This window comes from Pan troglodytes, chromosome 2 (assembly GCF_028858775.2).
Source record: "Pan troglodytes isolate AG18354 chromosome 2, NHGRI_mPanTro3-v2.0_pri, whole genome shotgun sequence".
Classification (NCBI taxonomy): domain Eukaryota; kingdom Metazoa; phylum Chordata; class Mammalia; order Primates; family Hominidae; genus Pan; species Pan troglodytes.
Window position 1 is genome coordinate 40092529 of NC_086015.1, and position 26654 is coordinate 40119182.

General features: G+C 36.4%; 1 long non-coding RNA gene across 1 annotated transcript in view; it reads left to right on the plus strand.

The window, feature by feature from the left end:
* The window catches only part of LOC112208626 (uncharacterized), a 230308-nt gene extending 203996 nt beyond the window's left edge, over positions 1-26312 (plus strand). Inside the window, exon 4 of the long non-coding RNA XR_002943102.3 lies at positions 24144-26312. This is a non-coding gene — a long non-coding RNA (uncharacterized LOC112208626). The remainder of the gene's footprint in view (positions 1-24143) is intronic.
* Positions 26313-26654: the final 342 nt, after the last annotated feature.

Below are 26654 nucleotides of genomic sequence, written 5' to 3' on the forward strand. Positions count from 1 at the left end.
CAGCTTTGAAGACAGTAGTGGTTCTCCCAGCATGCAGCTTGAGATCTGAGAACGGGAAGACTGCCTCCTCAAGTGGGTCCCTGATCCCCAAGTAGCCTAACTGGGAGGCACCCCCAGTAGGGGCGGACTGACACCTCACACGGCCAGGTACTCCTCTGAGACAAAACTTCCAGACAAACGATCAGGCAGCAGCATCTGCGGTTCACCAATATCTGCTGATCTGCAGCCACTGCTGCTGATACCCAGGCAAACAGGGTCTGGGGTGGACCTCTAGCAAACTCCAACAGACCTGCAGCTGAGGGTCCTGTCTGTTAGAAGGAAAACTAACAAACAGAAAGGACATCCACACCAAAAACCCATCTGTATGTCACCATCATCAAAGACCAAAGGTAGATAAAACCACAAAGATGGGAAAAAAACAGAGCAGAAAAACTGGAAACTCTAAAAATCAGAGCACCTCTCCTCCTCCAAAGGAACACAGCTCCTCACCAGCAAGGGAACAAAGCTGGACAGAGAATGACTTTGACGAGTTGAGAGAAGAAGGCTTCAGACGATCAAACTACTCCGAGCTACAGGAGGAAATTCGAACCAATGGCCAAGAAGTTAAAAGCTTTGAAAAAAAAAATTAGACGAACGTATAACTAGAATAATCAATGCAGAGAAGTCCTTAAAGGACCTGATGGAGCTGAAAACCAAGGCACGAGAGTTACATGACGATTGCAGAAGCCTCAGGAGCCGATGCGATCAACTGGAAGAAAGGGTATCAGTGATGGAAGATGAAATGAATGAAATGAATCGAGAAGAGAAGTTTAGAGAAAAAAGAATAAAAAGAAACGAACAAAGCCTCCAAGAAATATGGGACTATATGAAAAGACCAAATCTACATCTGATTGGTGTAACTGAAAGTGACAGGGAGAATGGAACCAAGTTGGAAAACACTCTGCAGGATATTATCCAGGAGAACTTCCCCAATCTAGCAAGGCAGGCCAACATTCAGATTCAGGAAATACAGAGAACGCCACAAAGATACTCCTCTAGAAGAGCAACTCCAAGACACATAATGGTCAGATTCACCAAAGTTGAAATGAAGGAAAAAATGTTAAGGGCAGCCAGAGAGAAAGGTCGGGTTACCCACAAAGGGAAGCCCATCAGACTAACGGCAGATCTCTCGGCAGAAACTCTACAAGCCAGAAGAGAGTGGGGACCAATATTCAACATTCTTAAAGAAAAAAATTTTCAACCCAGAATCTCATATCCAGCCAAACTAATCTTCATAAGTGAAGGAGAAATAAAATACTTTACAGACAAGCAAATGCTGAGAGATTTTGTCACCACCAGGCCTGCCCTAAAAGAGCTCCTGAAAGAAGCACTAAACATGGAAAGGAACAACCAGTACCAGCCACTGCAAAAACATGTCAAATTGTAAAGACCATCAAGGCTAGGAAGAAACTGCATCAACTAACGAGCAAAATAACCAGCTAACATCATAATGACAGGATCAAATTCACACATAACAATATTAACTTTAAATGTAAATGGGCTAAATGCTCCAATTAAAAGACACAGACTGGCAAATTGGATAAAGAGTCAAGACCCATCAGTGTGCTATATTCAGGAAACCCATCTCACGTGCAGAGACACACATAGGCTCAAAATAAAGGGATGGAGGAAGATCTACCAAGCAAATGGAAAACAAAAAAAGGCAGGGGTTGCAATCCTAGTCTCTGATAAAACAGACTTTAAACCAACAAAGATCAAAAGAGACAAAGAAGGCCATTACATAATGGTAAAGGGATCAATTCAACAAGAAGAGCTAACTATCCTAAATATATATGCACCCAATACAGGAGCACCCAGATTCATAAAGCAAGTCCTTAGAGACCTACAAAGAGACTTAGACTCCCACACAATAATAATGGGAGGCTTTAATACCCCACTGTCAACATTAGACAGATCAACGAGACAGAAAGTTAACAAGGATACCCAGGCACTGAACTCAGCTCTTCACCAAGTGGACCTAATAGACATCTACAGAACTCTCCACCCCAAATCAACAGAATATACATTCTTTTCAGCACCACACCACACTTATTCCAAAATTGACCACATATTTGGAAGTAAAGCACTCCTCAGCAAATGTAAAAGAACAGAAATTATAACAAACAGTCCCTCAGACCACAGTGCAATCAAACTAGAACTTAGGATTAAGAAACTAACTCAAAACCACTCAACTACATGAAAACTGAACAACCTGCTCCTGAATTACTACTGGGTAAATAATGAAATGAAGGCAAAAATAAAGATGTTCTTTGAAACCAACGAGAAAAAAGACACAACATACCAGAATCTCCGGGACACATTTAAAGCAGTGTGTAGAGGGAAATTTATATCACTAAATGCCCACAAGAGAAAGCAGGAAAGATCTAAAATTGACACCCTAACATCACAATTAAAAGAACTAGAAAAGCAAGAGCAAACACATTCAAAAGCTAGCAGAAGGCAAGAAATAACTAAGATCAGGGCAGAACTGAAGGAAATAGACACACAAACAACCCTTCAAAGAATTAATGAATCCAGCAGCTGGTTTTTTGAAAGGATCAACAAAATTGATAGACCACTAACAAGACTAATAAAGAAGAAAAGAGAGAATAATGAAATAGACGCAATAAAAAATGATAAAGGGGATATCACCACCGATCCCACAGAAACACAAACTACCATCAGTGAATACTATAAACACCTCTATGCAAATAAACTAGAAAATCTAGAAGAAATGGATAAATTCCTCGACACATACATCCTCCCAAGAATAAACCAGGAAGAAGTTGAATCTCTGAATAGACCAATAACAGGCTCTGAAATTGAGACTATAATAAACAGCTTACCAATCAAAAAAAGTCCAGGACCAGATGGAGTCACAGCCGAATTCTACCAGAGGTACAAAGAGGAGCTGGTACCATTCCTTCTGAAACTATTCCAATCAACAGAAAAAGAGAGAATCCTCCCTAACTCATTTTATGAGGGCAGCATCATCCTGATACCAAAGCTGGGCAGAGACACAACCAAAAAAGAGAATTTTAGACCAATATACTTGATGAACACCGATGCAAAAATCCTCAATAAAATACTGGCAAACCGAATCCAGCAGCACATCAAAAAGTTTATCCACCATGATCAAGTGGGCTTCATCCCTGGGATGCAAGGCTGGTTCAACATATGCAAATCAATAAATGTAATCCAACATATAAACAGAACCAAAGACAATAACCACATGATTATCTCAATAGATGCAGAAAAGGCCTTTGACAAAATTCAACAACCCTTCATGCTAAAAACTCTCAATAAATTAGGTATTGATGGGACGTATCTCAAAATAATAAGAGCTATCTATGACAAACCCACAGCCAATATCATACCAAAAGGGCAAAAACTGGAAGCATTCCCTTTGAAAACTGGCACAAGACAGGGATGCCCTCTCTCATCACTCCTATTCAACATAGTGTTGGAAGTTCTGGCCAGGGCAATCAGGCAGGAGAAGGAAATAAAGGGCATTCAATTAGGAAAAGAGGAAGTCAAATTGTCCCTGTTTGCAGGTGACATGATTGTATATCTAGAAAACCCCATTGTCTCAGCCCAAAATCTCCTCAAGCTGATAAGCAACTTCAGCAAAGTCTCAGGATACAAAAGCAATGTACAAAAATCACAAGCATTTTTATACACCAATAACAGACAAACAGAGAGCGAAATCATGAGTAAACTCCCATTCACAATTGCTTCAAAGAGAATAAAATACCTAGGAATCCAACTTACAAGGAATGTGAAGGACCTCTTCAAGGAGAACTACAAACCACTGCTCAATGAAATAAAAGAGGATACAAACAAATGGAAGAACATTCCATGCTCATGGGTAGGAAAAATAAATATCTTGAAAATGGCCATACTGCCCAAGGTAATTTATAGATTCAATGCCATCCCCATCAAGCTACCAATGACTTTCTTCACAGAATTGGAAAATCCTACTTTAAAGTTAATATGGAACCAAAAAAGAGCCCACATTGCCAAGTCAATCCTAAGCCAAAAGAACAAAGCTGGAGGCATCACGCTACCTGACTTCAAACTATACTACAAGGCTACAATAACCAAAACAGCATGGTACTGGTACCAAAATAGATATATAGACCAATGGAACAGAACAGAGCCCTCAGAAGTAATGCCGCATATCTACAACTATCTGATCTTTGACAGACTTGAGAAAAACAAGCAATGGGGAAAGGATTCCCTATTTAATAAATGGTGCTGGGAAAACTGGCTAACCATATGTAGAAAGCTGAAATTGGATCCCTTCCTTACACCTTATACAAAAATTAATTCAAGATGGATTAAAGACTTAAATGTTAGACCTAAAACCATAAAACCCCTAGAAGAAAACCTAGGCAATACCATTCAGGACATAGGCATGGGCAAGGACTTCATGTCTAAAATACCAAAAGCAATGGCAACAAAAGCCAAAATTGATAAATGGGATCTAATTAAACTAAAGAGCTTCTGCACAGCAAAAGAAACTACCATCAGAGTGAACAGGCAACCTACAGAATGGGAGAAAATTTTCGCAACCTACTCATCTGACGAAGGGCTAATATCCAGACTCTACAATGAACTCAAACAAATTTACAAGAAAAAAACAACCCCATCAAAAAGTGGGCAGAGGATATGAACAGACACTTCTCAAAAGAAGACATTTATGCAGCCAAAAAACACATGAAACAATGCTCATCATCACTGGCCATCAGAGAAATGCAAATCAAAACCACAATGAGATACCATCTCACACCAGTTAGAATGGCAATCATTAAAAAGTCAGGAAACAACAGGTGCTGGAGAGGATGTGGAGAAATAGGAACACTTTTACACTATTGGTGGAACTGTAAACTAGTTCAACCATTGTGGAAGTCACTGTTGTGATTCCTCAGGGATCTAGAACTAGAAATACCATTTGACCCATCCATCCCATTACTGGGTATATACCCAAAGGATTATAAATCATGCTGCTATAAAGACACATGCACATGTATGTTTATTGCAGCACTATTCACAATAGCAAAGACTTGGAACCAACCTAAATGTCCAACAACGATAGACTGGATTAAGAAAATGTGGCACATATACACCATGGAATACTATGCAGCCATAAAAATGATGAGTTCATGTCCTTTGCAGGGACAGGGATGAAACTAGAAACCATCATTCTCAGCAAACTATCGCAAGGACAAAAAACCAAACACCACATATTCTCACTCATAGGTGGGAATTGAACAATGAGAACACATGAACAGAGGAAGGGGAACATCACACACCAGGGACTGTTGTGGGGTGGGGGCAGTGGGGAGGGATAGCATTAGGAGATATACCTAATGTAAATGACGAGTTAATGGGTGCAGCACACCAACATGGCACATGTATACATATGTAACACACCTGCGCATTGTGCACATGTACCCTAAAACTTAAAGTGTAATCATAATAAAATTTAAAAATAAATAAATGAAAATAAATAAATAAACTCATGGACTCTGAAGCCAAAAAATAAAAAAAATAAATAAATAAAGCCAGATTAACACAGAAAGAGAATTGAGAAATCGGTCACATAGGTTATAGTAAGTAGGTACTCTAAGATTGAACAAAAAATAAGATCATTGTTGCAGAACAGTTTTTAAAGAATAAAATGAAGCTTTTTGCAATGTGAGAGGGTTGGCATTTTGGTAAACAAACAAGGGCAGGTGACTTGTGGAGAGTGAGGGAGAGAATTTTCAAGAAAGAAGTTAACTGTTCAGTAGCCTTTTTTCATTTTTCCCTATATTTTATATCTGAATGCCTCAAATTTAAAAATGTCACTTTGGCTTTTATTGAGATAAAATTCGTATAATGTAAAATTCATCATTTTAAAGTATCACACTCAGTGGTTTTCAGTATACTCACCATGCCATGCAGACATCTTCATGATCTAATTCCAGAACATTTTCATCACTTCAAGAAGAAATCAGCTCATACCCATTAAGCAGTCACTCCCCATTCCTCACTCCCCACAGACCCTGGTACTCACTAATCTACCTTCTGTCTCTATAGATTTACCTATTCTAAACATTTTATATAAGTGGAATCATGTAATAGGAGGCCTTTACCTGTCTGAATTAGCCCAATTTTGTTGCTAATAAAAAATTCTGTCTAGAAAGATCTCTATATTAATAAGTTCTAAAAGTCAAATGTGCATTGTGCTAGTAATAAAACTAGGAGGAGCTAGTATGCTGGGCAGGTTTACAAGGTTTGTTTTATTCCATCCACACAACATCTTCTGCAGTAACATGACACATATTTTCAAATAAGAATCAGAAACTATGAAAGGTTATACAATTAGCAGAAAAAAAAACTTTCAACCTAACAACACTAATATTTTAGCCTAGGCAACACAGTGAGACAGACCCTGTCTCTACAAAAAATACTAACAATTAACTGGACATGGTGGTACGCACCTGTAGTCCCAGCTACAAGGAAGGCTGAGGTGGGACGATCGCTTGAGCCCAGGGGTGGAGGCTGCAGTGAACTATGATGGCACCACTGCATTCCAGCTTGGGTAACAGAGTGAGATCTTGTGTCAAAAAAAGAAAACTAATATTTAAATATTATATGTTTCAATATTTCAAACACTTTGGATTGAAAAATACAGTTCTTTCATTGTCTCCAAATTTTTTCATATGAATACTAATAGAAGCATAATTTGATTGCATCTATTTTCCATATTATTCTAAGACAAAAGTATATTTGCTTTACTATCAAATTTAGAGATGTCTACTGACACAGCTTCTTTTTTCCTTTAAAGTTAGCAACAACTGTTATATCTAATCAAAGTTACTACTGTACCATAAATGTGTTTTATATTTTATAGATTTATAAATTAGTAGAAGATAAATGTGATCCCTAAGAACACTACCTTTTTGTTTGCTTGTTCTTCAGTCTTCATGGTAGGAAAATTATACCCTGGCTGCCTACTGATCTGTCAATATCATTGATTCATTTGAGGATTAAGGAAAGCTGAAGATGTTTATTTCAGGAAACCCTACATTCCTAGCAACTTGTTTTCTGTGACCATTAGCAATTTTAGAGAATATACGTTTATTTAAATTTATTTTAATAGCTATTAAACTGCTAAAAAAGTAAGAGCACTATAAATCACTGTTAAAATGTTTATTTATTTCCACTTTTTATACTTGCATTCAATAGTGATTTAGCATGAGATCTTTTCTTACAACAATAAAAGGTTCTCTTTTTGCAGATCTATCTTTTGCATATCATATGGGTTTTCAACCATAACAGGCAACTGAATTAAGTAAAGTAAATAACTTAGAGAACTTTATATCAGACATTCTAGATGTATATATAGATCTCATGCATTGTTTTCTATTTGACAAAGAGTGAACAAGATAACAAATACACTAGCTTTTTCAAAGTCTACGCAAATGTGAATCAGAAAAGAAACAACCATTGAGAAGACCCAAATCGTTACTCTCAAAATATAAAGTGTTTTGTTGCATTTCCTCAATGACTGGGTTCTCATCTTGCAATGTGCATATTTTAAATTCAAATCAACCAACTAAACTTGTAAGAAAATAGAAAAATAGATAGGGGTGCTTTATAAACCTCTTAGAAGTTATGAGGACATCGAAATATTTTGCAAACAGTAATTCAAGCACTGCATAAAATCCACTTCTTAGAAGTGAGATATCTCTTTTTTATATTTCAATCTCTCCATCAGTAAAATGTAATCATTAAAATCCACTTCTTAGAAGTGAGATATTTCTTTTTTATATTTCAGTCTCTCCATCAGTAAAATGTAATCATAACAACTCTGTCTTAACTCATCTTTCGGGTGCCATTGAAAAGAAAAAGTTTCAGTAAAACGAAGCTTTGTCATCATCATGGTAGTTATAATTATTAAATCATAGATATTTTGTTATCTTTGCCCCCTCATTTTTTACTATATTTTGTTTCCCCAAAAAAAAGAAGAAAAAAATGAACCTATTTTTATGAGAAAAATGTTTATTATAAATACTTATATTTATTTTGAATAATGGCAGGTCTGATCTAGACTTGGCTGGTTGTTTCCTTGCTTTTAATATTCCTGCTTACAATTTAAGTTCTCTACTTTTGCTGATTACATGAAACATGTAAATTTATGTTGATTTTTCCATTCACATTAAATAGAAATCTGCCAATTACCATCCTAACTCAGGTAAAATTCTTAGTTTTATTCTCTTTTTTATCAACAAAATCTATATTAGTTATAAATTTGCCCTCCTCGCTTTCATCTCCTCAATAAACTTTCTGCTAGTAGGATTGATTTGGAGCTTTTACTTTTTAATTCAACAAAAACCCTGTAGTTGGGTTACCTGGAGGTAATGGAATATAAATTCTTTAGAAATGTAATTAATTTTATTGATTTCAATAAGTTAGTGAGATGAATCAAAGGTTAGCAAAATATTTTTGGGTACATGCCTAGTGACTGTTTTATCAGCCAAAAAAGAACCTTATTTTCCTTTTTATGTCACCTTTTTTGAAACATTATGTGACTACTTTAAAAGTACAATTAAAAAAATCAGAAAGCCAAATTTCAGAGCTTATTTTAGGAAAAACATGTGGTGATATGATGCACATGAGCAGATAATTACTTCCCACATTCTGCTTGACAACAAAACTTGGAGTCGTGATCATCAGCAAACGTCACTGAAAATTTGATATTCAGGTCATAAATATAAGAATGATGAAATATATAGAGGGGAAAGAATATTAGATTAGAATATTTCTAAGGTTTAAAGGCATTTGGATACATTTTGATCTTAAATTGCCATCTTTATTCATAATAGCAAAATAACAGAATTTCAGTTTGTGAGAAGATGGAGCCATAATAGAAGTAAAAATTGCTAAGTCAATTTTCAGCAGCCAATCTCATTCAGTTATGTTATTATTCTCCTTCAAAGAGAAAAGAATAACTTTCCATAACCGCTTCACTTGCACAGTTTCAATCTACAAACTCTCCTTAAATTATTGCCATTGCATCTTATTACTAAATTTCATTTTTAACAATAGGATGTTAAACTTGTATAGAACTTAATAAATTTAAGTGCAATTTGACATCTAGTTATTTCAGAGAATCACTATCATGAAGATGAACTTAGTTGCAACATTGGTAATCACATTTTCAAATGATAATTATACAATTATGGACTTTGTTGAATCTAGCAAAACATGGCCCAGAACTCAACTGAATAGAAGGGGCCAGGGTCTCAACTGTAGTTGGAGATGGGATCAATGCAAAAGACATAGGCAAGTTGTGTAAGCAGAATAAGAAAATCAGAGCATGAAGTGAAGGCTAGCAGAAGAGTGGCCAGGCAATCAATGAAGTATCATGGGAATCCAGTTGTAACAGTAGGGTGTTCCTACAACAGAAAATCTACCACAATATGAAGAAGCTATCTGAAAAGACTTAGGCAGATAGCACCCACCTAGAGATGTATTTGAGCACAGTGACACAATCATGGTACCAAGATTTTGGGAAACCAAATTACTCCATCCCAAGCGACAGAAACTGCAAGAGGAACTATGATGCCCTGAAAAACAGAAAATTTACACATGATGACTGAGTTTCTAGAGATGGAATGTAAGGTCTTTTGGTGCATTTGCTATAATAGTTTTTAATGGTCTTTCTGTCTGCAGTGTTCTTTTCTTCAAATACAACCTCTTTGTTGCAGAGAGGGATCATTCTCAAATGCAAATTTGATTATCTGAAAGTCCTCAGTGGTTCCTCAGGAGCTTGTACCCTCTGGATAAAGCTCATACTCTTTAAAATGGTATTTAATAACCTTTAAAAACTAGATTCTGCCTACTTTTCTCATTTTCTATCTTCTGTCCTAAAGCAACATGCTTTTTATTTAACTAACAAATATTTATTAAACACTCACTGTAAACACTGTGATAGAATCTGAGAATATAAAGATAAATATGGTGTCAGAGTTCTAGAAGCTTACAGCGAGGTGAGTAGAGGGATGCTTTAAATATAACTAAACCACTAGAATTCAATATGATGATTGGTATTGTTGTCAATAGATAATGCTCTAAAGAAAGCATAATTATGGCTCACACAAATAAAAAATGAACACGTGTGAAAGATTCAAACGTTGTATTTATCTCATTAATTCATGAGAGAACCAATAAGATGATACAGCTGATTCAACAGAGAATTCAGAAAGCAGAAACAGATTTTTGAAATGGATTTGCAAATAAATGAAAATAACTCTATCCAATGGTCAATAATTGCATTCCACCAGATGCAATTAGTTTGCATTTCTATGGACACAAATCATTTGCGTGATTATGTTTTGTGCATTTTCTAGAGTTGTAAAATAGTTCAGAGATAATAAAAAAGGGTGATAACCTTGATGGATGACCTAGACAGGACACAAAATAATGTGTTCTTGCCCATTTCAAAGCCTTCCACAATTTTCCTGATAAAGCTGAAGCACATAAAAGGATGGTGGTCATAGAGATTATGCGCCTAGAGTTGGAAGATTAATGAGGAAAGCTTCATTTGATGCCTAGATTGTGGTCATGAATGGAATTTTTCCAGGTCATTTTGAGAATAATGAACATGCATTCTGCTGGTGAGAATAAAAAAGAGGTAAGGACGGCTTCAAAGCGGTACAATTAATGGGTCTCAAAGATCTTTCCTTACAAGAACTGTGGGAATAAAGTTCACAAGCTTCCTCAGTCTTTTCAGGATTCTAAATAAACCATTGATGAAGGGATTCCTCCAGAATGGTTGGAGGCAAGAGCAGTCAATGACCCTTTCTTCTTAGGTGGCTCTCAAGTGTGGTCCAGAAACAGCAGTACAGCATCACCTGAGAAACTGCTAAAGGTGCAAATCTGGGGGCCTGAACCCAGAACTACTGAATCAGAAATTCTGAGGGTATGCCCAGAAATCTGTGTTCTAACAAGCCTGCCAGGTGATTCTGATGCTCCTTTGAGTTTGATAACAACTGTCTTAGAGGAGCAGGTACCTGAAAACCTGCAGAAAGATACTACCTTGCAGACCCAAACCTCGGTTACAGGAAGAAAATCTTTCCACATTTATATAACAAGAATAATATATATTCTTGTTTTTATATTATTATATTCTTGTTATATAATTGTGGGAGAAAATGTGTGTACACACGCAAACACACACAAGAATAAGTTAAAGCTCATTCTTCTGATTTTAGTAAATTATTTATCTGCATATCTATTCTTTCACTGCTTCCTAAACTGTCTGGCCACAGGTACAGTATCTTTTCTGAATTTCCAGGAAGGGTTTATGGTAGAAATAATATGACAAGTATTTGCTGAGTGACTGACCAGATAACTTCACAAGGCAAAAAATCTGGTGGCAAAATGCAGGTTGAAGACCATTGTCAGACGAGTAGGAAGACTAATATAAATACCAGTATAGAATGCCTCGAGTTCTCCAAGTCAAAAGATCAGTTTAGTTTCAAGTAAGAGAATTCCACTTATGTGGGTAGGAGCAAGGATACTGGAGACTGGTTCCCCCTGCAAAGGACAGTGTGAAACAATAACATGTATGTTTTCAGTGTATAACACAATATTAGTTAATAATACCAACTAAGTATTAACTAATTATTAGTTATTAACTAATATTGTATTGTACACTGAAAATTTGCTAGGAAGGTAGGATTTAGGTGATCTTACCACATACACAAATAGAAAAGGTAACTATGTAAGGTGATGGGTATGTTAATTTGCTTCACTATAAGTAATCATTTCACTATATATATCAAAATAGTAAGTTGTAAAGCTTAAATATACACAATAAAATTTTTAATTAAAATTGCATTAAAATTAAATGTTATTACAAAGTAGAGCCTGTATCAGAATAAAATTGTAATAAAAAAGAGGCACGATCCAAAAAAAATTGCTGAAGGTAATCTACGTCAGAAAGCAATCTTAAGGAAGTGAAATGGGAAGTGAAAGACAGAGGAAAGTGAAAGAGAGAAGAAGAAAAACTCTTGAGCTGACTTTGCCTCTTGAGTGGGCAACTGAAGTTGAATCCTGCCAGTGCCCTTGAGGAACCCATAGAATATACTTCTGAATTGTCCACCATAGGGCTGGATGAGGAAGCTATTATCCATATGCTCTCATTCCTTTTTGTCAAGTGTTACTTCATGGGATATAAGCTTCCTAAAAATATCGGGGTGTGTTTGTGCATACAGTAGGTACCTTCATTGCCTAAAAAAAAAAAACCACCTTCGGACAGAAAGCCAGAAGTACTGAGTACTGAGGCAAGGGGCTGTCAGGTTACACCACAGGTAGCTGGTTGCAGAAGGAATGGCTGGAATAAAAGAAGTGGCATAAGAAGTGTTTTAGATATAGGTATTTCATTCTAGATTAGAAATTTCCAAAGTTAGGAAGGCCATCCCACTTTCTCTACTCCCAGGAAGAAAACATTTGTTCCATCCCAGAAAGAACACTTTGACATAACAGGAGACCCCATATATACCTTCAAGAGTTGCAGAGCGGTAGAGGGTAAAAAGGTGGTATTAGGGCTAATGGTCTGAGTGAATGAACATGAATTCTAGAATCCATGGCCTAAGCATCCCATCTTTGCCACTCATCAGTTCTATATACTTCAGAAAGTTTTATTTCCTCAGTCCTTAGATTGTTTATATTAAGTTGCAGTAATAATCTATTTATCTGTCTCAAAAACCTGCTGGGAAATGGAGACACTATAATGTTTTTAAAAAAGTAAAATATTAACAGCCAGACTAACATAATAGCTAATATTATTAAGAATATATTATATGCCAATTACTGTCAGTGTTTTATAATCTTCAAAACTGCACTTTGAGAAGGTTCTTTTAATTCCATTTTATATATGAGGAAACTGAGGCACAATAAAGTCAGGTAAAATACACACACACACACACACACCCCTCTAGTAAGTGATCAAGCAGATATTTAAACAAAGCTATCAAGCTCCAAAGCAGACTGTTTTGTAGTAATTGCTTTCCTTTTTCTTTTCTTTAACACTATCAGTTTGTGTGACAAATGATTAACATAAAACAAGGCTGCAAGAGGAGGCAGAATGGTCATGATCACCTGCTTCAAAGGAGTTCATCGCTACTGCAAGTCTCTCTGTACACGCTGTTTATAGGAAACTAGCTTGAGATGACAAGAAGAGATGCTGTGGTAAAAATCGTTGCTCTGTAGGGTCTACTATTTAGGGAGAAATCATATGATTATAGTATGTCTGGATCTGCCCAATTTCCTTAAGCCCAAGTGTCACAGAACCACCACCATCCACAGCAGGCTGCCCCACTCTGTTCCTGTCTGTAGTCCTTTGCTACTTGCTTTTCTATGCCTCCTGAGCATCCTGATATTCCTCAGATGTCGTTATGGCTGACTTCATTTTTTCTCTCCCCATTTTTGGTCTTCACCTTTCAAACCAAAACCTTGATTGTACTTTCTAACCTTCTTTATATAATTTTGAAAATATTTTTGTGCTTCAGATTCCCCTTTGGCCTCATAATTTTATACTGAATAAATACCTCACAGATTCTAGGACCGTCAGTCTCCTTGTTGGGAAAGAGGTGTGTCTTACTGGGTTGGTCCCTTGGATGAGATCTGAATTTGATGGAGAAAATAAGATTCTGATATCACACATTTCTTCTTGAGATATAGCCTGCTGCTTTAGATAATTTTCATCAAAATGTAGAGCAATAGACTCTGTTAACCAGTTAACAGAATCAGATGAACCCCCATCAAATGTCCTTAGAATTTATACCATTGCATCTAAGAATGAGGCTTCTTTTTCCCATCCTCAGTTTTAAGGAACAATACCTATTCTAGGCTCCCTAGAAATGGGAAAAAAAAAAATTCAGAGAATAGAAAAGCTTTATAGCTTTCTCTTGGCACAGATTAAATACATTAAAATAAACAAATAAAAAAGGCCATTAGGGGAAGGGTACATTTAAAATGTTCAATAATACGTATAGAACAGTCACTCTAACAGGACTGCCTATAGGACTGTAATTTACCTTCATCGCCTATAGGACTGTAATTTACCTTCATCCTTTGTACCATGAAAAAGTTTCTCTTGTATGGAAAAAAATTATAAAGAATTTAAACATACCTGTTTGGAGAAAGAAAACTTAGACCTGATTTTCCAAAATATCTTCATGTTTAAAATATATGTACAGCTTTGGTAAAAAAAAAAAAAAAGAAAAGAAACTCTGGCCTGGAAATGTGATAAACACTGTCTCTACTTGTGGTGCCTAGTGGTGACAATGGTAACATGGACTGTCAAACTGGGAGTCACAACATTTCACACCACCCATAATCTCTCTTTGAAAAGAAGGAACAGGCTAAGCGACATGGAGGTAGTGTTTCCTCTCAGCCATCAGTGTGGTTTTCTAGAGTGGCAGCCATGACCAACAGATGTTAAAGACCTTGCTTTTCTGCCCTTCCTGCTGCCTTCACTGTATTACAGGCTTGATCAAATGAGTCAATGTATTTAGGATAATGAAAGCCAGGTTTCTCAATGTTAGTGAAGCGTGTTACAGATAAGAAAAGAGACTAGAATATACCCGGGGTGGTGCTGGCTTGGGATTGAATTAACACAAAGTTTATAATTAATAAAGATATTTACTAGCTCTGTTGCTGAGTGGATCTAGAAGCAATGATACACTGTTAGCAACGAGTATACCTAGTGCCAGGACTCCTTGGATAAAAGGCTGCTTCCCAGGGTAAGGCAGCATACGTAAAAGATGAACCTGGAGACATTCTGTCAAGCCAGTGCATGCTAAAAACAAATGAGCACATGGCAAAAACACATCAGAGCTATAGTGAAGTGTTTCCCACTAGCCAAATCTAAAATAATTTGAAAATCAAAATAAATGAAATTACTAATGGATTATAACCCACCAAATAAGATAAAAATCCATGAGCCCATACTGATATAAATAATTAATAAGGGACAAACTCTTCCTTTCAGTAGACTGCTGATTAATAAATATGGATGAAATGATGGAGTTAGGAAATCACAAGTGAGTGCCAAAACTAGTGGGTGAACATTTGATGTTAAGGGAAAGTGCTTGTCCTTCCTTAGGGAATGCACACTGAAGTATTCAGAAGTAAAGAGGTTACAAGTATCCTAGTCAATTTCAAATGTTTCAGAGACCAAATGAGAGCCAGAGAGAGTGAAAATATAAGAAATTTCTGAAGCAATGTCAAGGGTATACATGATTTTTTATACTATCTTAAAATTTTTTATAATTTTAAATTTTATCAACTTAATAGTCATAAACAATAAAAATTCCACCCATTAAAAAAAATAACTCCCTGTGAAAGAAGAAAAATTAAGCGACTTTGAAATGGAAAGAACTTGGTAATGCTAAAGCAGACAAACTAGAAACTAACATTTCCTTATTACAAATGTAACATAACCCATTGCAGCATAGCTATGACCAAAAGGACTATTTTAAACTAAAAGTAGGGAGCAGATCCTGAACTTCAAAACTCTGTCTTCAAGTCCGGGTGTGGTGGTGCACACCTGTAGTCCCAGCTACTCGGTAGACTGAGGCAGGAGGATCCTTTGAGCCTGGGAGGTCAAGGCTGTAGTAAGCTATGATTTCACCACTGCATTCCAGCCTGGAACCTTGTCTCAAAAACAAATAAAAATTCTGCCTTCAAATTTGCAACTGCCCAGGAAAACAGAAGTCCTTTAAAAGCAGCAGTTTTTCTCAGTTTGGAAAAGTCCCTAGTACTCAATATTTCCATTGAGATAAACACTAGGTAAAACCAAAGCAGTATGTAGCAGTAATTTTGGGGAAGGCCTTATATCTGCCTTGAGTGAGTAGGTCACTCATTTGAATGTAACTGAAGGACTTGAGTCAGTCCTGAAGGTAGGTCAGATGTGTGATGAGGGACATGGCCAGCAGGCCCCTTCCACAAGTAAAAGCTTTGGTGCCAGAATTCTTCTCTTCATATCTTAGGGTCTTTAAAATTTTGTAATAATTGGCATCCTTTTTTGTTTAAAGTGAAATAGGGCTAAGAGTACTGAGCGTTACCTACTATAGGCACACACAAATGCATTGATTCATTTAATCCTCACAAGATAAAGAAATTGGGATTCTGGGGTATTGTGTGACTTTCTTTTTTTTATTATTATTATACTTTAAGTTTTAGGGTACATGTGCACATTGTGCAGGTTAGTTACATACGTATACATGTGCCATGCTGGTGTGCTGCACTCACTAACTTGTCATCTAGCATTAGGTATATCTCCCAATGCTATCCCTCCCTCCTCCCCCCACCCCACAACAGTCCCAAAAGAAGACATTTATGCAGCCAAAAAACACATGAAAAAATGCTCACCATCACTGGCCATTAGAGAAATGCAAATCAAAACCACAATGAGATACCATTTCACACCAGTTAGAATGGCAATCATTAAAAAATCAGGAAACAACAGGTGCTGGAGAGGATGTGGAGAAATAGGAACATTTTTACACTGTTGGTGGGACTGTAAACTAGTTCAACCATTGTGGAAGTCAGTGTGGCGATTCCTCAGGGATCTAGAACTAGAAATACCATTTGACCCAGCCATCCCATTACTGGGTATATACCCAAAGGACTATAAATCATGCTGCTATAAAGACACATGCACACGTATGTTTATTGCGGCATTATTCACAATAGCAAAGACTTGGAACCAACCCAAATGTCCAACAATGATAGACTGGATTAAGAAAATGTGGCACATATACACCATGGAATACTATGCAGCCATAAAAAATGATGAGTTCATGTCCTTTGTAGCGACATGGATGAAATTGGAAACCATCATTCTCAGTAAACTATCGCAAGAACAAAAAACCAAACACCGCATATTCTCACTCATAGGTGGGAATTGAACAATGAGATCACATGGACACAGGAAGGGGAACATCACACTCTGTGTGACTTTCTAATAATCACCCATAAAATAAATGGCAATCTACCTGACCCCAGAATGCCTACTCCTACCACATTGCCCTGCCTCTGCCTTAAGATTTGCTACTTCTAGAGGATGAATCAGGTTAAATCAGCCTCAAAAGTGCCTTCCTTTTTAGGAAGAGTTAACTGTAGGGTGATGAGAAGGTCTTGGGCACATGCACACTAGAAGGGATAAAAGTGTTAATTGGAGAGAACCAAAGACATAAATGCAAGTTCCTTTCCATTTTCATTTCATCAGCTATCTCGGTTTACTTCCCACTCAATTCAAATTTCTTAATCACCCAGTTGTGCATTCCTTTTGTTTTCAGGCTTTGAAATACTATTAGGGATCTGAAAAGCAGGATGAAAATCTTTGTTCCTAGTATATATACTTTTGGAAACTACCCAGCTGGGAAATAATCCTGTGAAAGCAGCTATTAGGGCGGCCCACAGAGAATGGGCTGGAGAGGATGTTTGTTAGTTCCGAATTCTCTGGGTTTGGCTTTGAAAACAAGAAACAGAGAATGTCTCTCAACTCATACACATACACACATACATACACACACACACACACACACAGTGAAAATAATATATAAAAGCTGACAGAACACAAATTCCAGACATAGACAAAAAGAAATCAAAGTTTTGGCTTCTTCTCATAAGTGTGTAGCCCTGAGGAAATCACTGTCACTCCTAGAACATCCATGAGGAGTCTAGAAACAAGAGATTGGAGATGTCACTGCTAGCTCAGAAGGATAATGCTGCAGGCTCCTCTTTGGTCAAGTGAGAATGAAATGTCATCCTTTCTAGGTCACAGATTGTTGTGATACTCAAACCAAACAATAAATATCAATGTGCTTGGGATACTATTAAATGCCACACAAATATAAAAAGCTGCTTTCTAAGCAATATTGTCTCCAATGTTAAAGAGCACTTGATGCCAAGCACGGGGCTTAATCTCTTTAAGATATACAACAATTCCCAGTGGCTTTCTAAGATATGATAATTCCCCCATTAGACTAATCCCCACAGGCAGCAACTATGTTTGGCACATTCTAAGTATTCAACACATAATCAATATGCCTGGACACATGATTGGAAGTAGAAGCCAAAAGATTTCACTGTACTGGGTTGGTTCTGCAAGGTCATCTTTTAAAAACCAGCCCCTAGAACAGTGCCTGGCCCAATATACTGTGATGGTCAATTTTATGTTCAACTTGGCTGGGCCACAGTGCCCAGATATTTGAAGAAACATTATTCTGGATGTTTCTGTGAAGATTTTTTTTTTTTTGGAAGAGATTAACATTTAAATCAGTGGATATTGAGTAGAGTGGATTACCCTCCATCCTGTGAGTGGACCTCATTCCATCAGTTGAAGGTCTTAATAGAACAAAATACTAACCTCTTCTCAGCAAGAGAAATTCTGCCAGCAGACCACCTTTGGACTCAAACTATAACCCTTCCTGGGTCTCCAGCTTGCCAGCCTATTCTACAAATGTTGGACTTACAAAGCCTTCACAACTGTGTGAGCCAATTCACTAAATTCAACCAAGCTCTCTCTCTCTCTACACACACACACACACACACACACACACACACACACACACACACCTGATGGCTTGGTTCTCTGGAAAATCCTGATTAATACAACTACAAATGTTCAATAAATATCCAGTCTTTTTTCATCCCCAAAATAAATTATTTTTAACCATCAAATATTTCACTCTAAAAGAATGTTTCTGTTTTCTAAATTTTAAAAATTACTTCAAAAATACTTATTTATTCAATTCTCAATTCCTTCCCAAGTATTTGTTGATTCCTTCCTCATTTAATTATTTACTAGCAGATGGAATAAAAGAGAAACCCTATGTAGAGCAGATAGAGAACTACATCCAAATTTAGCAGTGAGTGTCTAAAATACTGAGCACTTACAAATTTGAAAGTTACAAAAAATGAATACAATTTTGTGGAACATTCCTATTATAATGAATATTGCTTGTTGAATAGAGCAATCTTAAGAAAACTTTTTCTCTATATAAAAATACTGGATTCAGAATAAGGAATTGAAGTTGAAATCATTTAATCTGCATCTAATGTAGAAAAATGGCACTGAAATTCTGAAAGGAATGTGAAATTGCTGTACCTTCTAAGTATCTATGAATAAAATAGGTGAGGAAAAGGAGAAAATTCAATTTAACACTGAGAGTAATTTTCACCTTTCTTTGAAAAACATACCTAAAATGCCATGTGTTGTCATGGAAACAGTAAAATAAGAAGTCTGTGAATGCTTAAAGTTAGGTGCAAGATTGTCAAATACAGACTGTTTTTATTGTCTCTTACAGGGTAGAAAAAGACTGATGGTGATTTGGTACATAACCATCCTGTGTTTATTCTAAATCTTCCTATAGTTTGTAGTTTTTCTTGAGTGTGACTTCCCAAAATAATTACCCTTTTTTTCCTTCCTAGAGCTTACAGGAGGCACCTTGTCTAGACCTCATTTATAATGACAATGAGTTAAATTAAAATTATGGATTATAAGGCTTAAAAGTGTTTAAAAGAAGTGAATACAGAACAAGGTCCTGCTCAAATCCATGTGCTCAGGCTCACAACACAGAATACTTGACGCAATAATTGTAATGTAAAGACCATGGGGTTTAGGATAAGATGCACCCCTAAGTTTGAGTCCTGGTTCCTCTATGTAGTTACTGTGTGACCTTGACCAGCATATTTACATCCTCTCTAATATATATTTTTAATCTAATCTATGAAATGAAACTAGCTGAATCACATTTGGGGGATTGTTTAAGATTATTAAGTGAATATTAAATAGTGTATACCCCAAAGCACAAATGTTATTGTTATGCCTTTTTTTTCCATTACTCTCATTAGTGGTTAGGGCCAGACCCTGGATAACTGAAAATGTCTTATAATCCTCAAATCCTTTCTATTGCTTTTGAGCCCTGTGGTTGTATGTATTCTTGCCATTCAATTACTGATCATTAATAATGATTCCCATCAGAAGCCCAATAAAATGTCAAATATTAGAAGCCTAGTGTTCTTTACCTGACCTTCAAGGATCTCCATAACCTACCTAGATGCCAATTCCCCATATTGAATTGCATGCTACAATTCAAACTAGAGCCACTGAAAATTAAAGCTGTAAGAGACTTGACTACCTTTGTATCATAGATGGGAATGTAGACTCAAGAACCAGAGTGTTTGGTTGAAGATCCCACTGCTAGCGAAGTCAGAGACCAATTTCCCAACTTCTAATGAAAGGCTCTAGGCCTCACATTTCACAAATTCTGGCCCAAGAAGAGCAACAATGTACTGCCTCTTCCATATAATATGTTAATTTCCATTGCTCTATCTCTGTCTTGCAGAGAGTAGTGTTCCTCAAACTTGGATACCAACGTGAGTACATGAAATTATCCCAAGGATTATAGGAGCAAGGGCAATTTAAAATAATCAATTTCTAGCTCCTCAACATCCATATCTTCTTTTTCCTAAAACTTCTGCCTGAGTATCTATCTTTATTCCACTTTACAAAAGAAACATGTATCCTTCATTTATATTATTAATTTCTATGGTGCATTATCCCAAGGTTCTGTTGTTTAAGCTACCTAGTCTATGGTATTTTTTTGTTATAGCAGCAGAAAACAACAGACTGTTTTTTAATTGCAATTATAGTATCCAGTATCCATTCCCAGAATTGGTCTCTGACTTCTGGTTCTGGCCACTATGAAATAGTAAGGTGCAGATTTGTCTTCTTGCCTGAAGGAACAAAAAAAAAATGACAAAATATATAAAACTACAGTTTTTAAGACATTAGACATCAAGCAAGGAATGACAGTAACTTCTAAGAAATGGAAAGCAATTGAGATGATCCTATAATTGCCCACTTTACTATTTTCAGAGGTTTTTTAGGCCATAGAGATGAGTGGGGAATCAAGCCTGGGCCAGGTGGACTCCTGGAGCTGACAGTCTGCGTTAACAAGGCAGCTACAGCTCACAAGACGGAGCACTGACGAGGAGAGAGCCACACAATAGAAAAGGAACTCCAAAGATCTGCAGTGGGAATGAAAAGATGAGCCAAAGATTGAAAGAAAGAATGGCAACTCACATATCTCATAAAATATTTTTATCCAACATATATGAAGAACTCTCAAAACAGCATGGTACTGGTACCAAAACAGAGATATAGACCAATGGAACAGAACAGAGCCCTCAGAAATAACGCCGCATATCTACAACTATCTGATCTTTGACAAACCTGAGAAAAACAAGCAATGGGGAAAGGATTCCCTATTTAATAAATGGTGCTGGGAAAACTGGCTAGCCATATGTAGAAAGCTGAAACTGGATCCCTTCCTTACACCTTATACAAAAATCAATTCAAGATGGATTAAAGACTTAAACGTTAGACCTAAAACCATAAAAACCCTAGAAGAAAACCTAGGCATTACCATTCAGGACATAGGCATGGGCAAGGACTTCATGTCCAAAACACCAAAAGCAATGGCAACAAAAGACAAAATTGACAAATGGGATCTAACTAAACTAAAGAGCTTCTGCACAGCAAAAGAAACTACCATCAGAGTGAACAGGCAACCTACAAAATGGGAGAAAATTTTTGCAACGTACTCATCTGACAAAGGGCTAATATCCAGAATCTACAATGAACTCAAACAAATTTACAAGAAAAAAACAAACAACCCCATCAAAAAGTGGGCGAAGGACATGAACAGACACTTCTCAAAAGAAGACATTTATGCAGCCAAAAAACACATGAAAAAATGCTCATCATCACTGGCCATCAGAGAAATGCAAATCAAAACCACAATGAGATACCATCTCACACCAGTTAGAATGGCAATCATTAAAAAATCAGGAAACAACAGGTGCTGGAGAGGATGTGGAGAAATAGGAACATTTTTACACTGTTGGTGGGACTGTAAACTAGTTCAACCATTGTGGAAGTCAGTGTGGCGATTCCTCAGGGATCTAGAACTGGAAATACCATTTGACCCAGCCATCCCATTACTGGGTATATACCCAAAGGACTATAAATCATGCTGCTATAAAGACACATGCACACGTATGTTTATTGCGGCATTATTCACAATAGCAAAGACTTGGAACCAACCCAAATGTCCAACAATGATAGACTGGATTAAGAAAATGTGGCACATATACACCATGGAATACTATGCAGCCATAAAAAATGATGAGTTCATGTCCTTTGTAGCGACATGGATGAAATTGGAAATCATCATTCTCAGTAAACTATCGCTAGAACAAAAAACCAAACACCGCATATTCTCACTCATAGGTGGGAATTGAACAATGAGATCACATGGACACAGGAAGGGGAATATCACACTCTGGGGACTGTTGTGGGGTGGCGGGAGAGGGGAGGGATAGCATTGGGAGATACACCTAATGCTAGATGACGAGTTAGTGGGTGCAGCGCACCAGCATGGCACATGTATACATATGTAACTAACCTGCACAATGTGCACATGTACCCTAAAACTTAAAGTATAATAAAAAAAAACCTCTCAAAACTTAAGAGGAATACAAAAAAATAATTAAAACTAAAATTAAACACCAGTTAAAAATGGCCAAAGTGTTTAAATGGAAACTTCACCATAGAAGGTACACAAGTGGCCTGGCACAGTGGCTCATACCTGTAATCCCAGAACTTTGGGAGGCCAAGGTGAGATGATCACTTGAGCCCAGTAGTTCCAGACTAGCCTGACAAAGATGGCAAGAACCCTTCTCTACAAAAAAATTAAAAATTAGCCAGTCATAGTGGCACACACCTCTAGTCCCAGCTACTTGGGAGGCTGAGGTGGGAGATTTGCTTGAACCTAGGAATTTGAGGTGGCAGTGAGCTATGATTGTGCCACTGCACCCCAGCCTAGGTAACAAAGTGAGATCCCATCTCTTTAAAAAACTTTTAAAAGCAAATTAAAAAAATTAAAGAAGATGCACAGGTTTCAGATAAGCACTTGAAAAGATAGTCAATATCCATCATTAGAGAAATGAGAATTAAAACTACAAAACTAAAAATACTAAAAATACAGTAACAAAATACTAGACACCAATTAGAATGGCTAAAATTTAAAAGATCATATCAAGTGTTCGTGAGGAGATGGAGGAACTAAAACTCTTATATAACTACTTTGGAAAGCAGTTTGGGAGTTTCTTAAAAAATTAAGCCTATATATTTGTATGATGTATATACTGTCCTCTCCTGGGTATTTATTGAAGAGAAATGAAAGCATATTTCCATACAAAGACATGTACACAAATGTTCATAGGAATTGTATTTGTAATAGCCAAAAACTGAAAATAACCCAAATATCCATCAACCAGTGAATAGATAAACAAATTGTAATATCATTATACAGTGGTATACTATACATCAATAAAAAATGAACTATTGATACATGCAAAAACGTGTATGAATCTCAAAATAATTCTGTTGAGTGAAAAAAGTCAACTCAAAGGGTGAACATATCGTGTTACTTCATTTATATGGAATTCTAGAAAATTCAAACTAACCTGTAATGGCAGAAAATAGATCAGTGTTTGCCTGGGGACAGAGTTGGGGTGGCAGTGAGGGTCAGGAGAAAGAGGTTACAAAGGGGCATGAAGACACTTTTGGGGAGTCATGATTTCACAGATGTATACATATTTCAAAACTTATCAAATTCTACACCTTAAATATATGCAGGTTATTGTGTGTCAATTATTCCTCAATAAAGCTGTATTTTTTAAAAGGGAAGAGGGTGGAAGCCATACTAAACATCTACACTCAACAGTCATTAATCTTTTCTGGGCAAAGGATAAGAATTTCTCTAGCCCTTTCCCCACTCTAAGAGCCTTCTCCTCTTTCATCTTGGGTTCACATTTTTCAGCTCTCTCAGATCACACCTTCTCCAATTATTTTCAGCCTACCAGCAAACACTTCTATAACACACACTCCAGGCTTAACTTCTTCCTCTACATCTTGTTGCATAGGTTCCCAACATATAACATGTATTTCTTTTCATTCCTTGTAGCTCTCCAACCCTGGAATCCTGCTTGCATCTGCATTTGGGCTGGAGCCAGAACTTGAACTGGAGGAGTGGCTGGGAAAGAAAAATCAAATGTGTTTGAGGGGAATCAGTGGAAAAATGATTCAATCATTTTGGTCCTTGGGGAGAATGTAGAGCTCATTCTTCACACAGAAAGCCATTTAGACTTTCTTGAAGATCCTTTTCCTTTGAGAGCTAGTTTATGGTCAACATGTGGAACATGGCTATTCTATCCATATAACCAATAGTACTATTTCTCGAAGCCCCGCCATGTTCTAGCTCAGTCTTCACCAACCCCTAACAATTCAGAAAAAAAGGAGCCATATGGAAAACCTGTACATTTAATAAGCCTAATGCCCTTCATGACATTTAATAGTTATAACCTATGCATAAATGATTGGTAACAGGCAATTAATCCAATGTAAAGCCCTTATAGTTTATTTTCTATGTACAGATGGCAAACCCTATTAGTGTATTACTAAAGGAAACTTAATCATTTTTAACAAGTCCTATTGCCATCTTCCATAAATTCTTGTGTTAAAATTACTGTTTTTGGCAACCATGTTATTGGGTCCCTGAACGGATACTAATGTCAAGAGTCTGGTGCCCAGAGTGAGCAAGCAAATAGGGAAGCATCTCTAAAAAGCAAAAACAAAAACAAAACAACAACAGCAAAAAACAAGTGTGTTTTGTTGAACTTCAAGTGACATCACTAAAAACTTGTTCTTTTTTATACTATTTGATTATCTTCCATCATTCAGATCCTAAAGTTGCATTTCATTCCAATAGCATTGCTTTCCTGAAGCTTCTAGACCAATGATGGCTTCAGCGACACTCTGCATTCTTTTTAAAGTTGGCAGAAAATTCCCTTTATGAAGTTTCCTAATTTATTAACCATTTCCCTCTTTTACCTTCCTGTCCTTCCCATGTCTAGGCATGATTCTTCCTCATCATTTGGTGCATGTGCCCTGTATCTCTTATCAATCCATGTTTCAATCTCACTTTTTAATATCAGAGCTGATATCACAATCAACTTTCAGTTTTTATGTCTAAGTTTGTTAAAATTTGATCCTGAGAGTATTTTCTTCCAAAATAGTATTGTTCTATTTCTGTTCCTATTTCTTGTTCCATAGGTTTAGGCAATGTGGACACCTTGGAAGAATTACTCTCTGTTGAAGGTGTGCATGCTCCCAATGGTTAGAACAAAATGTTATCCTTGTAATGTGGTAGTAAAAACCACTGTTTTCACTTTAAAACTTTTTTAATTTTGAAAATACAATAATTATCAGATTGAATATTGTTGGACATTCCTAACTTATTGAAATATGTTTTTATGTTCTGCCTTTCTAAAAATTATTTCTCTAAACTTGACATCATTGAGCTATTTTGTAAAATCATTTTAAACAGTGGCCGCATATTTTACTCCATAATAAAAAGGAAAAGCATCTCCTGGGAAGCATTACTCTTTAGAATTCATGTAATTCAAGGATAATCAATATGTCACCAGAAACAAATAACTGAGACCAGACTCGTTTTGGGGGAGGTGATAGATAAATATGAATATAGGGCATCTCAAAGAGGGTACAAGGGTAAGTCCTAAAAATATAGAAAAGAGAGGATGCATATGCTAAAATTTGTTTTATTGAATTATAATTTGCTTTGTATTGAATTTTCATGAAAATAATATGGCTTGATGCACTTAACATTTTTCGTACCATAGAACAATTCTTCAGTCTATTTAAGCCTATGAACTCTTTTCTCAGAATAAAGTTTCTAAAGACATAAAATAAAATACATACCACTACCAAGAAAATAGTTACATTATAGTTATCAAAGAACTGAAGAAAAAATCTATGATGTAGTAACATAGTTGCCTTTTATTATTGTATTAAATATGAAGGCCTGTCATTAAGTTATAATAAATAACATAATTACAAATGGCATTGAGCATAAATAATATTTTGATACCTCTTTAACAACTGTAATAAAATATGAAAATGTCTGTCATTTGTATTAGTGACAAGGTTATGGGTACTGCTAATACTACTATGATTTGTTACTTACATTCATAACTGAATGAAGTGGCAAATTTCAATTAGATGTTCGTGAGAATAAATATGTATTTTTCCCATCTAAATAACAGATCTCTTGAATTCTCTTTCATGCAAGAAGTTCCTTTGCCTGGGATGGTTTAGCAGAAACATTTCTATATATTTATAGATTTGAGTTTTATTTATTCAACTGAGCATTATTGAGGACATACTAATCATCTTAAAGTAAGTAGGGGCTCAGAACCAGAACTGTGAGGTATATATTATGGTACTATCTGAAGGAAATTTGTAGCTCAGTAGAGTAAGAAAATCTTATAAATTACTGCAATGAAACATTAGAGATATTATAAAGAGAAAAATCTCCGATGTAGAGGAAGCACAAAGAAGAGAAAGTAAGTCAAATAAACCAAGTTTCATAAACAAAAAAGGAGTCACCATGCAGATT